This window comes from Salvelinus fontinalis, chromosome 13, assembly GCF_029448725.1.
Source record: "Salvelinus fontinalis isolate EN_2023a chromosome 13, ASM2944872v1, whole genome shotgun sequence".
NCBI lineage: Eukaryota > Metazoa > Chordata > Actinopteri > Salmoniformes > Salmonidae > Salvelinus > Salvelinus fontinalis.
The window spans coordinates 8,641,465-8,653,672 of NC_074677.1; the positions used below are offsets into that span (position 1 = coordinate 8,641,465).

Consider the following 12,208-nt stretch of genomic DNA (forward strand, 5'->3'; position numbering starts at 1 on the left):
GATTAAGGGAATATTAAGGGTCAACATAACTCACAAGGTGTCCTTATATGCATACAATCTTTTATACATCTCTAACCCTGTGGAGCCTATACCCTCTCACTTGGACATGCTACAAGGTTTTGGGACATTCTCTGGTTATAAGTTAAACCTAACAAAAGGTTTGCTCCTCATTAATCAGTTAGCAGAAGGAATTGGGTATGCCAATTTCCCATTTAAGGTGGAGCATCAGGTCTTTACTTATTTGGGGATCAAGGTCACACGCTCATTTAAGGCTGTTTAAACATAACTTCAATACCATCCTGTAGCGCACTAAGCAGGATTTCATAAGGTGGTCGTCTCTACCCATTTCATTAACAGGTCGCACTAATTATGTTAAGATGACTGTACTACCTAGGTTTTTGTACTTATTCCAAATGATTCCCATTTTTCTGACAAAGTCGATGTACAAACAACTGAACAGCTACATTTCCAACTTAATTTGGAATAAGTCAAATCCCCAAATGAGAAAGGCAGGATGGGCCTTCCCATTTTTTGTACACTACTACCAGTCAGCAAATATCTCTAAATGTGTTTATTAGGTTTTTACATTTGAAAACAAGGATGTCCCAACGTGGGCCATCATGGAATTACAGTCAAGCCTTCCAACTTCTCTGGTCTCGCTCCTGTGCTCCCCTATGTTCATGAACCTTGGCACCCATGTTTTGAACCACATTGTTAAGAGCTCCCTTAAAATCTAATCCCAATTCCAAAGACACTTTAGCCTTTAACAAGCAAGCGGCTTTGCCCCATTAACATCTAATCATCTCTTCCCAGCCACAGATTGACACGACATTCCAGTTCTGGCATAGGAACGGTCTGGTGTTTTTTTTTGTGACCTATTTGTTGATAACACATTTGTCTCATTCGATACTCTGAGGGTTGACCATAATATTCCCTATACCCACTTTAGATACCTGCAAACTTGCAGCTTCGACAAAAAACATTTCCCTTCATTTCCACTCGAGCAAACTAAGTGTCCAGTCGAGAGGTGCTTAGATCTCAACCCTTATCTGAAGGGCACAATCTCCAGATTATACGACATAATACACAATATTAATCCGCCTTCCTTTGCAAATACAAAATCTGCATGGGAGGCAAGAGATAGATGGCGAGCTACCCGATGATATATGGCAATAAAGTATTGAGCGTATCCACACATAATTTTGCATAAGGCATGAGCTTATCCAGTTTAAGGTTTTGCACAGTCTCCATTACTCAAATGACAGATTTGCAAAAATATACCCAAATGTTGACCAAGTGTTTGAGATGCCACCAGAGTCCAGCGACTGTGGGACAAATGTTTTGGTCATGCCAATCTTTGAGTGGCCTCTGGGACCCCATTTTTGAGGCACTCTCACATATGTATAATACAACCGTTAGCCCCAACCCAGTCACTGCCATTTTTGGGGTACTTCCCCTAGACCAGAATGCTACCACTCATCAGTCAAATGAGAAATGCCTCGCTGCTAGCTTGCTGCCCTGTCCTCTTTCACTGGAAGTCTGCAAAGCCTCGCTCCTTTATGCAGTGGGATATGGAGGTGATGTCATCTCTGCCTCTGGAGAAGGTTATGTACACTGTGCATGGGTCCCGACAAAAGTTTGACTTAGGCTCTCCACATATTAATGGGGACCAGGTTGTATTTTACTTAGTGAAGCTTGCATAGTTTGGTAAGCAGTCATGTCTGTTCTAGTGGCCATTTGTGCTGATAAGAATTTTGATAGAAACAAAAACAATGGAGAAAAATGTTCACTGTTTCTGTTTTTCCTTTCCTATTTAACTTACTTTTATAGGTGCCTTGGTGGGTGGATGGTTTGGAGGGCAGGTGGGTGGGAGGGAGTGGAGGGTATGATGGATGGCTAAATAAATGGATGGATCTTGGGGGGTTGTACTGTTTTTGTTGTTATATGTGAAAATCTATAAATAGTGACCAAAAAAATAAAATAAAAAAGAAGTGGAATAGAGAGGGACGGAGATAGTATGGAGAAAGACCATAAGAGCAGGTCCTAAGCAGAAAGGTGGAGGTGTGTGTATGTGCCTGAGAGCACAGTGGGATAGAGAACCTTACTGCTTTCTTCCCTAGGGGAAGAATATCAATCTTCAAGAGCCCTATACAACACTATCATGTAGATGAAATTTACTGTCAGTCTCTCTCACTGAATGAGAACACAAACCTGCTCTGCCTACCTCTCCTCTATGTTGCAATGTTGGGCAAATATCTAATGTATGCTAAGCTGCTGCTGCCATGGCAACCCCTGCACAGGCATACAGGATTTGGACTCAGTTCAACACAGAGAGAAAGAGTGTAGTGAGCTGAAAGGGCTGCTGGACTGAGGCTGTAATCCTCAGAAAGGGGACAATTCCAGTAGACCCCCTTGTTAGAGCCAAATTCCCGTACTGTCAGTCTCACTATAAATGTTTATGATTTGCCTAAATGGAGTCAGGAAATATTGACGTATTAAATATAACTCTGAATATTGCAATATAAAATTATAGAGTATGGTTGATGAACTCATGTTTTTGGTTTTCTATTATGGTTATCATTGGCATTTAAAAGCAATAGTCTCTCTCTCCTGGGCACACCCCTTTTTTTCTACATGTTCCCCTTCTGGGTTTGGCCGGTGTAGGCCGCCATTGTAAATAAGACTTTTTTTCTTAACTGACTTGCCTAGTTAAATGACAGCTAATACTTAGAACTAAGAAAGCTGCTACTAGTCTATACTCTTTTGTTTACCATTTAAATCTAATTGCTTTGACTTTGATCATGGATGGAACATAGCCTATGAAATTACCTTTGTTTGGAAAATACATTGTTTGTTTTTATACTATTGAAGCTTTTGAGTCTCCTTTTTTGTTTGCTTTGTACGTGCATCTGAACACGGCATCATATACAGTGCCTTCACAAAGTATTCATATGGGCGGATCTAGAAAGTTGGCTGTCAGAAGTATTACAAAGTAAACTTACTTTTAATCAATCTGTCTGGATATTTCAAGACATGACATATGGGAGTGTAGGGAGATACCCAATGGGCTGGACGATTATCTTCTCATCACTCATCCTGGAAATCAATTGAACCGCCATCATTAAAACAGAAAAATCTAATTATTTTGTTATTAAAATATTGAAATAGCTTTGGAGACCGAGAAAAACCAATTGGTACAATTTAAGGCCATTTGGCAAACAATAATGCAGGCACTAGGGATGGAGGTGTGAGCATGCAGGTCTGGTAGAGGAGATGAGTTGTTTGCGTACGTCTGTTGTGTATGTTTGTATTTGGTGCGTAACTCACACTGTTGCGTTACAGCTTGAATTTAAAAAAAAATATATTCCCTCAACCTCTACACACGACACCCAATAATGACAAAGTGAAAACATGTTTTTAGACATTTTTGCAAACACATTTAAAATAAAATACAGAAATATCTATTCACACCCCTGAGTCAATACATGTTAGAATCACCTTTGGCAGCGATTGCAGTTGTGAGTCTTTCTGGGTAAGTGTAACAGCTTTGCACACATGGATCAGCATTGGAAATTAACACCCACCACTCATGGGTAGATTTTGTCATCGGCGGGTAAGAATGTCTATTTCACCAGCCATGTTGGCAGGTAGACACAGAGCATTTGGGAACAGTTGTTTTTATTTTATCCAAAGCCCACATGTAGAGACGTTGGTTGTATTGATAAGGCTACTAAAGTGCGACTTTGTCCACATGTTTCTTGGCCAGTTATATCATTTTGTTCACAGAGCCATGCTACCACAAGAAAACAGACACACTGATCTACACACAATACCCCATAATGTCAGTGGAATTATGTTCTTAGAAATGTTTAAAAATTAACAAAAAATGAAAAGCTGAAATGTCTTGAGTCAATAAGTATTCAAACCATTTGTTATGTCAAGCCTAAACTTCAGGAGTAAAATGTGCTTAACACTAGAACTGCTGGGCGTCGACGGACCCCCATTCAAGCTAATGACTGCAATATTATAGTGTAATTAATATATTTCATACAGTGCATTCATAAAATATTCAGACCTGTTCCCCTTTTCCACATTTTGTTACGTTACAGCCTTATTTTCCAAATGGATTAATACTTTTTTTTTTACCTCAATCTACACACAATACCCCATAAAGATAAAACGAGAACAGGTTTAGAAATGTTGGCAAATGTATAAAAAATAAAAAACATAAGTACCTTATTTACATAAGTTTTCAGACCCTTTGCCATGAGACTTGAAATTGAGCTCAGGTGCATCCTGTTTCCATTGATCATCATTGAGATGTTTCTACAAATTGATTGGAGTCCACCTGTGGTAAACCATGCAGTACAAGTGAGTTGTCAAAGGCCAAAACAGAAATTATTCACTGTGCGTAACATGAAGCCTTCAAATAGGAATTCAAATGCCCTGAGAAAGTAAAAGAGTTCCCAAAATAAAGTACACTCAAAAAGCTGAATTGATGAGGATAGGTTGCTGAGGGTGGGAGGCCGCTTATCCTCTGCCGACCTGTCAAGATGAAAAACATCCTCTCATCATCCCACGGACACACCATGTCGCCACTCTGCTGGTTAGACATTATCACGAGCAAGTGGCTCACCGTCATTTTTCAGATGGAGCTATTCGAGCAGCAGGCTTCTGGATTATTGGGAGCAAATGTCTGGTCTCTGGTTTCATCCAGAAGTGTGTCACCTGCCGCAAGGTTAGAGGGAGGTCAGTTGAGCAAAAGATGGCTGACTAGTCTGCAGACAGACTCGCACCCGAGCCACCATTCACCAGCGTTGGACTTAATGTGTTTGGACCATGGAACGTCATAACTCGTCACACTAGTGGTAGTGCAGACCCCAAGCGCTGGGCGGTACTCTTCACATGTAAGTCTACTAGAGCAGTCCATATTGAGCTCATCGAATCCATGTCCACATCCAGTTTTATCAAGGTGTTTTTTCTCCATCCGTTGTCCAACAAAAGTGCTACGCTCTGATCAAGGTACAAACTTTATAGGTGCCTGTAGAGAACTGGGAATCGACACAAATGACTCAGAACTGAATAAATACCACACAGACAAGGGATGTACTTGGATATTTAATCCCCCACACTCGTCTCATATGGGTGGTTCTTGGGAGACTCATTGGGGTTACCAGACGCATCCTAGATGGTATGCGGTTTCAGACGGGCTCCACTCGTCTCACACGAGGTCTTGAGCACACTTATGTCTGAAGTTTTGCCAATAATCACTGCGAGACCCCTAGTGTCAGTGTCAACTGACCCCGACATGCCTGCGATTCCTCACACCCTCAATGTTACTGACACAATCAGCCCCTTCTGGATGCTTCCACATGAACAGTGGCGAACAATTTATTTAAAAATATATATATATCTGTACATATACATGAACACATAAACATATATACACATATATATGTATATACATATATAGATAGAGATATATATATATATATATATATATATATATATATATATATATATATAGATAGATAGATAGAGATATATCTAAATATATATGTGTATGTAGATATATATCTAAATATATATATATATACATATGTATATATATATATATATATATATATATATATATATATATATATATACACATACAGACACATATACATAGATACATATGTGTATATATAGATACATATATAAACATATATATCTATCTATACAACTACATATATATACAAACATACAGGCACACACACACGTGTTTATATAGATACATATATATACATCTATATACATATAAATATATACATACACACACGCATACACACACATATATGCATAAACACACACACACACACACACACACACACACATATACAGACACACACATATATCATATATTACATATACACACATATATACAGACACACACACATATACACAGACACACACACATATACAGTGGGGCAAAAAAGTATTTAGTCAGCCACCAATTGTGCAAGTTCTCCCACTTAAAAAGATGAGGCCTGTAATTTTCATCATAGGTACACTTCAACTATGACAGACAAAATGAGAAAACAAAATCCAGAAAATCACATTGTAGGATTTTTAATGAATTTATTTGCAAATTATGGTGGAAAATAAGCATTTGGTCAATAACAAAAGTTTCTCAATACTTTGTTATATACCCTTTGTTGGAAATGACAGAGGTCAAACGTTTTCTGTATATCGGCCGATTCCGATATATATCGTGCATCCCTACAATTAAGATCTCTGCTATTTGTTTTTTTGAATGGTACATTTCTTCAGTTATCTTAGATTAATTCTGACAATTTTGAGGCAGTGCCCAACTGGCCAGGGCATCTCAAGTTGGACAAACAGTACTATTTGCTGCTTTTTTCTCATTTCTCAAGCGAATGTTTTTTGAGGAAGTAAGTGAGCACACTCGTTCGGTTCGAGCACACCGAGTTCGGCTAGGCATCAGCCGAACCGAAGCATGCTGACCAGTGGTTGGAACCAAAATAACTTTTCAATCGTTTTGAACAGAACCATTATGTTTTTTGTTCTGTTCCACTGTTCCGACCAGCAAGTTCTGAACCAGTTCAAACGCCAAAAAAAAGTTACGGTTTATTATCGTTCCTTTCTATTCCTTTTTTAAACCTCAAATAATAACACATATATATATATATTTTACATTTAGCTACTTCACCAATGGATAGAGTAGCTTGATATGGAGTGGGCAAGCTATGTACATGCATTGGACAGACAAGTGTAGAGATGTGACTGAAAATGTTGTGGGTGAGGAGAGCGCTGGGCATCTTGTTGTTATGACATGCATTATCTGAATTGTACCCACAGAGGAGTGACTTCTATGAAGGAACTTTGAACTTCAGAGAGTTGGCTTAAATAACGTGACTCAGTTCCATGCCACATACTGTCAGCTGGAGCTAGACCAGCGTTCACTAGCTAGCGAACAAACTTGTGTGTGCGCTGAGCGGCACCATAATTCAAATAAAAACACATCTTACCTTTTTTGTAGTTAATGTGAAACGTGAACAAGTGTATCCTTAACTAGCATTGAAAAAGTTAATCCATTCTCATTAAAAATCGCTCCCCCTAATTGTATCATGCTTGTAATGTCAGTAGCTACAATAGACTAAGCTTCGGAGGGAGGAGAGGGGCAGGTAGCCTACACACACAGGCAAAAATGTCTCTATTTTGTCTGTTCTCTGAACCGGTTCCAACCCCTGATGCTAACGGCTTAACAATCAACAGCCACACACATACACAAGCCAGTGTGGCAGGGAGACAGCGGGGTCATCCTATGAAAAGGGCTGGTCTGATGAGAAAGGGAGCCAGCTGAGTATCCGAAAGCGGTGGAAGAGAGGGGATGAGTGTCACATTGGAAAGCATGCAGCCAGGCAGTGGCTGACAGGCTGGATGACTGGGGAGCACATTGTGCATCACGTGTGTCTGTCAAAGGCAGGAAGAGGAGTGGGTGATGGGAGACACCAGTCCAACATCTCAATGGTGCTTCCTCTCCTCTGCTCAGCAGCAGCAGAGTTGTGGATGTGCTTTACCATCTAGCTAGCAGCATGGCTCTGTTCAGAGAAAACAAGCCCTCCAAAAAGAGCTTGCTTAAAACCTCTTACATCCGGTGAAATTGCAGAGCGCGAAATTCAAAATACAAAATTCGTAATATTAAACATTCATGAAAATACAAGTGTCTTACATCGTTTAAATTGTTAACTTCTTGTTAACCTGTTTGGGGTGCAAGCCCGAAATCGGAACGAAAATGACAACAGCTGCAGGGCGCGAAATTCAAAATCTATTTTTTAAAAATATTTAACTTTCACACATTAACAAGTCCAATACAGCATTTGAAAGATAAACATCTTGTCAATCCAGCCAACATGTCCGATTTTTTAAATGTTTTACAGAGAAAACACCACATATATTTATGTTAGCTCACCACCAAATACAAAAGTGGACAGACACGTATGAATATGATTATGATGTATGAATTATGATTCAAGTAGCATGCACAAGCCAACCGAAATAAACTAAAACCAACCTAAAGAACCCAGAAAAAACTACCTCAGATGACAGTCATATAACATGTTACACAATAAATCTATGTTTTGTTCATAAAAAGTGCATATTTTAGCTATAAATCAGTTTTACATTGATGCTACCATAAATGCTACCACATAGCTACAGCCTGAATCCAGACGGGAGTAGCCAGAGAAAATACATACACCAACGTCGACTACTAATTACACCTCATAAAACATTTCAGAAAAACATATGGTGGATAGCTAATGAAAGACAGATATCGTGTGAATAAAGCCAATATTTCCGATTTTTGAAGTGTTTTACAGCGAAAACACAATATATCGTTATATTAGCTAACAACATAAGCTAGCATAAGGCAGCACTAGCATAAGTCAAGCGCTAGCCTAGCACAGTTAGCAGAGTTAGCATAGCACAGTTCGACAGATATATGAAAAAGCATCCCAAATTGGGTCCTTATCTTTGTTGATATTCCATCAGAATGTTGTAACGGGGTCCAATGTCCAGTAGAGTCTTTAGTTGGGTTCCAGAACGAACTATTTCCCTCTTTGGTTAGCAAGCACAATAGCATTGCGGCGCTACTCTGTCTTTCTTCAAAAAATTCTTCCGTCGTATCACATCTAAAGTCCAGAATAAATTGCAATAATATAATTAAAGTATATTGAAAAAACATACTTTAGGATGATTTTGTGACATGTATCAAATAATATCGAAGTCAGAGATCATATTCACCGTTATCGACCTTCTTCCAGAAGCCGAGACCAAATTATGCTTCGCGCCCGGAATTTTTTTTTAACTGCGCAGGTCTTACAAGAAGGTGTGTTATTCAGTCCATGGACGAGATATTCGACTGCTTTCAATTCTCACTTCCGCATTACAGCCTGATGAAGGCGTGTGACGTGTTTCTACGGTCCTAAGTCTAATGACCTTTTATAGACAAGGTCTTAAAGAGACACATCGCATTTTGGAAATCTCAATTCGGCTGGGAAAATGGCTGTAAAAATATTCAGCTTGCAGCCCAAACATTTTCCAAACAAGCAGAGAAACAATTCAAACCTTTTTAGAAACTATAGACTGTTATCTATCCAACAGTAGTAAATATATGCATATTGTAAAATAAAAAGTTTCTTAGGAGGCCGTTTGAAAATGTGCACATATTTTCCAGTTTTTTCAATATTCAGCTTGCAGCCCAAACAGGTTAATCCAGCCGCCTGGTCACATTTCAAAAAGGCTTTACGGCGAAAGCACACCATGCGATTATCTGAGGATAGCGTCCCACGTAACAAAAGCATTACAAACATTTTCCAAACAAGCAGAGGCATCACGAAAGTCAGAAATAGAGATAAAATAAATCACTTACCTTTGAAGCTCTTCCTCTGTTTGCAATCACAAAGGTCCCAGCTACATAACAAGTGGTCCTTTTGTTCGATTAAGTCACTCTTTATATCCCAAAAAAAGTCAGTTTAGTTGGCACGCTTGACTCTGTAATCCACCGGTTTTCCTCATTGAAAATGCACACAAATGAATCCCAAAAGTTAAAATAAACTTCGTCCAAACAAGTCAAACAACGTTTCTAATCAATCCTCAGGTACCCTAATATGTAAATAAATGATCAAATTTAAGACGGAGAATAGTATGTTCATTACCGGAGATAATTACCGCTCTCATCCACGCGCACCACAATACTACAGCCAAAATGGGAGCCACCTAGAAAAACATGAACATGAAAATGCCAGGGAGAAGTTTTTGTGACAGGGTAGGAACCAAAGTGATGGTCAGTGTTTCCTAGGGGACCCTATAATTTTTGGCCACATTAACATGTTTTTCATGTAGCCAACATATTCATGCTTTGCCTATTGATTTAGATGATACTGTTGCACAAACAACATGCTGATTTAGGCCTACACCAGCACTTTGTCAGGCTATATTAGCTATCTACGTTTGCTCTGACTAAGTACATTTTTTTAGCTAGCTAGCTAGCCAACTAATTAGCGATTAGCATTAGCAGCTAACATGATTTAGCTAAAACTTGCTGTTTGCAGATGTAAGAAACACAAACAAATTGTGTAATTATAGAACCTTTGTGGATTTATATTAAGAAGCAAAGTGGAAACACTGTCATCAACATTTTTGCATGTGCTGCATTGACCATACAGACTGAACGCAAGTGTCTCGTGGTCAAGCAACAACAATTGCGCTCCTTGAGTGACAGGCAGGACTAGGTCTATGTGGAAAGCGGCATGGGGAGAGAGTGGAGAGGGATGACTCAAGTAGCAGTGTAAACTATAGAAATGGACGTTACACACAGAATATCACTTTTAATAAACCAAACATTCAAATACCGTTATAGAAGGTAAAGTAAAAACCCAAACCGGTCTGTGCATCAATACCTGTATATAGTAAAATACGGTATGCCGCCCAGCCCTAGTATGGCTCTATAATAGGCTCTGAAAAACTGCGCGCGCATACCTTCCTACACTACCCTACAGTATGTGCGTATGCTACATTGACTGGGTTGGAATGTGTAGCTTATGCTATCCTATGCTTTTGAGTGGGAATTGGTCCAGCTGAAGCTGATCGATGATGTAGCTGAAAGCTGATATATTAGCCAAACGAACAGAGGAGGTAATGCTGTAGCTTGCTAGCTCTGTCATTAAGGAAATATGAACAAGGGTTCCCAGCAGTGATGGTCCGTAATGGCTGCACTGCATACAGCATATCAGTGACTGGTAAGCCAGTCAGCCTGATGGCACAGTAAGGAAATTGATTATTGCGAACACGCCTCCTTAACCTAACCGACATCACTCAGGCATGTCTGCCACTGCCTCCCCCTGCCTGTGCTCACACTGGTGTAATTTATCATTGAAGCATTTAAAGTGAGGAGCAGGGGGAGCCAGCCAAGCCACACACGAGGTAGCTCAGACGCACACATACAAACAAACTAGTGCAGGGCCCTCTCAGTTAGACACCCCGACACAACACACACAACACAGCCCTACACATGTGTTCAACATTGTAATAAAACAAACACCAAAAATCTTATAGTAGCTAACGAACATATTACACAGCTATTTGCATGCTGTAACTAACTGTACGGACACACACACACACACACGCTTTTACTCTTACTGTACAAACAGAAACAGATACAGCTCCACCTGCTATAAAACTAGGGTGGGGTTTGAAAAGCTTCCCCTGGCCAGACAGCTATGGGACAGACTAGAGTAGTAGAGGTGAGTGTGTGCTATGACGCTAGGTCTTACCTGTCAGAGATGTCATGGCTGGCTGCTGCCGTGGCTCCGAGCAGTCCTAGAGCTGCACTCCCCACTGCTGCCTCCATGATACTGGCTCACTGCAGGAGTAGCCTGCCAGAGAGGGAGGAGAATGTGGAGAGGTAGGTGAAGAGAGAGGGGAGGGAGAGAGAGATGGTGTGAAGAGGAAGGTAAAGGGGAAGATTGACAAGGGACAAAGATAAGAGAAGAGGATTGAAAGAGAAGCTGTAGTGTGTGTTTGTAGCTAGGGATTATATCCAGCAAGCTGCAGATGAAATGCATTTAACCCCCGCCATTCTGGAAGAGCAACTCCAAGTTACTATTGACAGCTATGGAGCAGGTTTTCTGTTAGGAAATTGTGGCACCAGACATTTTAAAAAGGCAGTATTTTCATTTACCTGACATTTGGACCCATAGGCATTGGGTGTGTAACCTGATTAGGGTGTCCACCCATGGGGCTCAGAATGATAACAATCACATTTAAAATATGGTCATTCATATTAACAGAACATGCAAGTCGAGGACGCAACGATGTCCGGTACTTCTTACCAAATTTTGAAGATAGAATAACTGTCCACATGTACTTTTCCTCAGCCAACAAGACAAGTAATGAAGCACTAGCTTATGTCAATCTACTATCCCCCATTGTTTAAAAGTTTACCGATTCTATTGGTCAGCTTGTCGAGAAAGAAATAGCCTATTCCAAACAGACTCTCGGACAGTTTCCTTGTCGAGACAATAAGACAGTGGCAGAATAAATTCAACCACACCTTGTGCTGTGGACAATAAAAAGGCCACTAAGGTGAGTATATTTCGGTGTGTAATAAAGGCCTGTTGTGGGGAAAAACTCATTTTGATTG

At 40.0% G+C, this 12,208-nt stretch overlaps 1 long non-coding RNA gene across 1 annotated transcript in view; it reads right to left on the reverse strand.

Annotated features, from left to right (window-relative positions):
• Window positions 1–12,208, reverse strand: part of LOC129868035 (uncharacterized) — a 94,858-nt gene that overhangs the window by 18,255 nt on the left and 64,395 nt on the right. The window contains exon 2 of the long non-coding RNA XR_008761716.1: window positions 11,340–11,441. This is a non-coding gene — a long non-coding RNA (uncharacterized LOC129868035). The remainder of the gene's footprint in view (window positions 1–11,339; window positions 11,442–12,208) is intronic.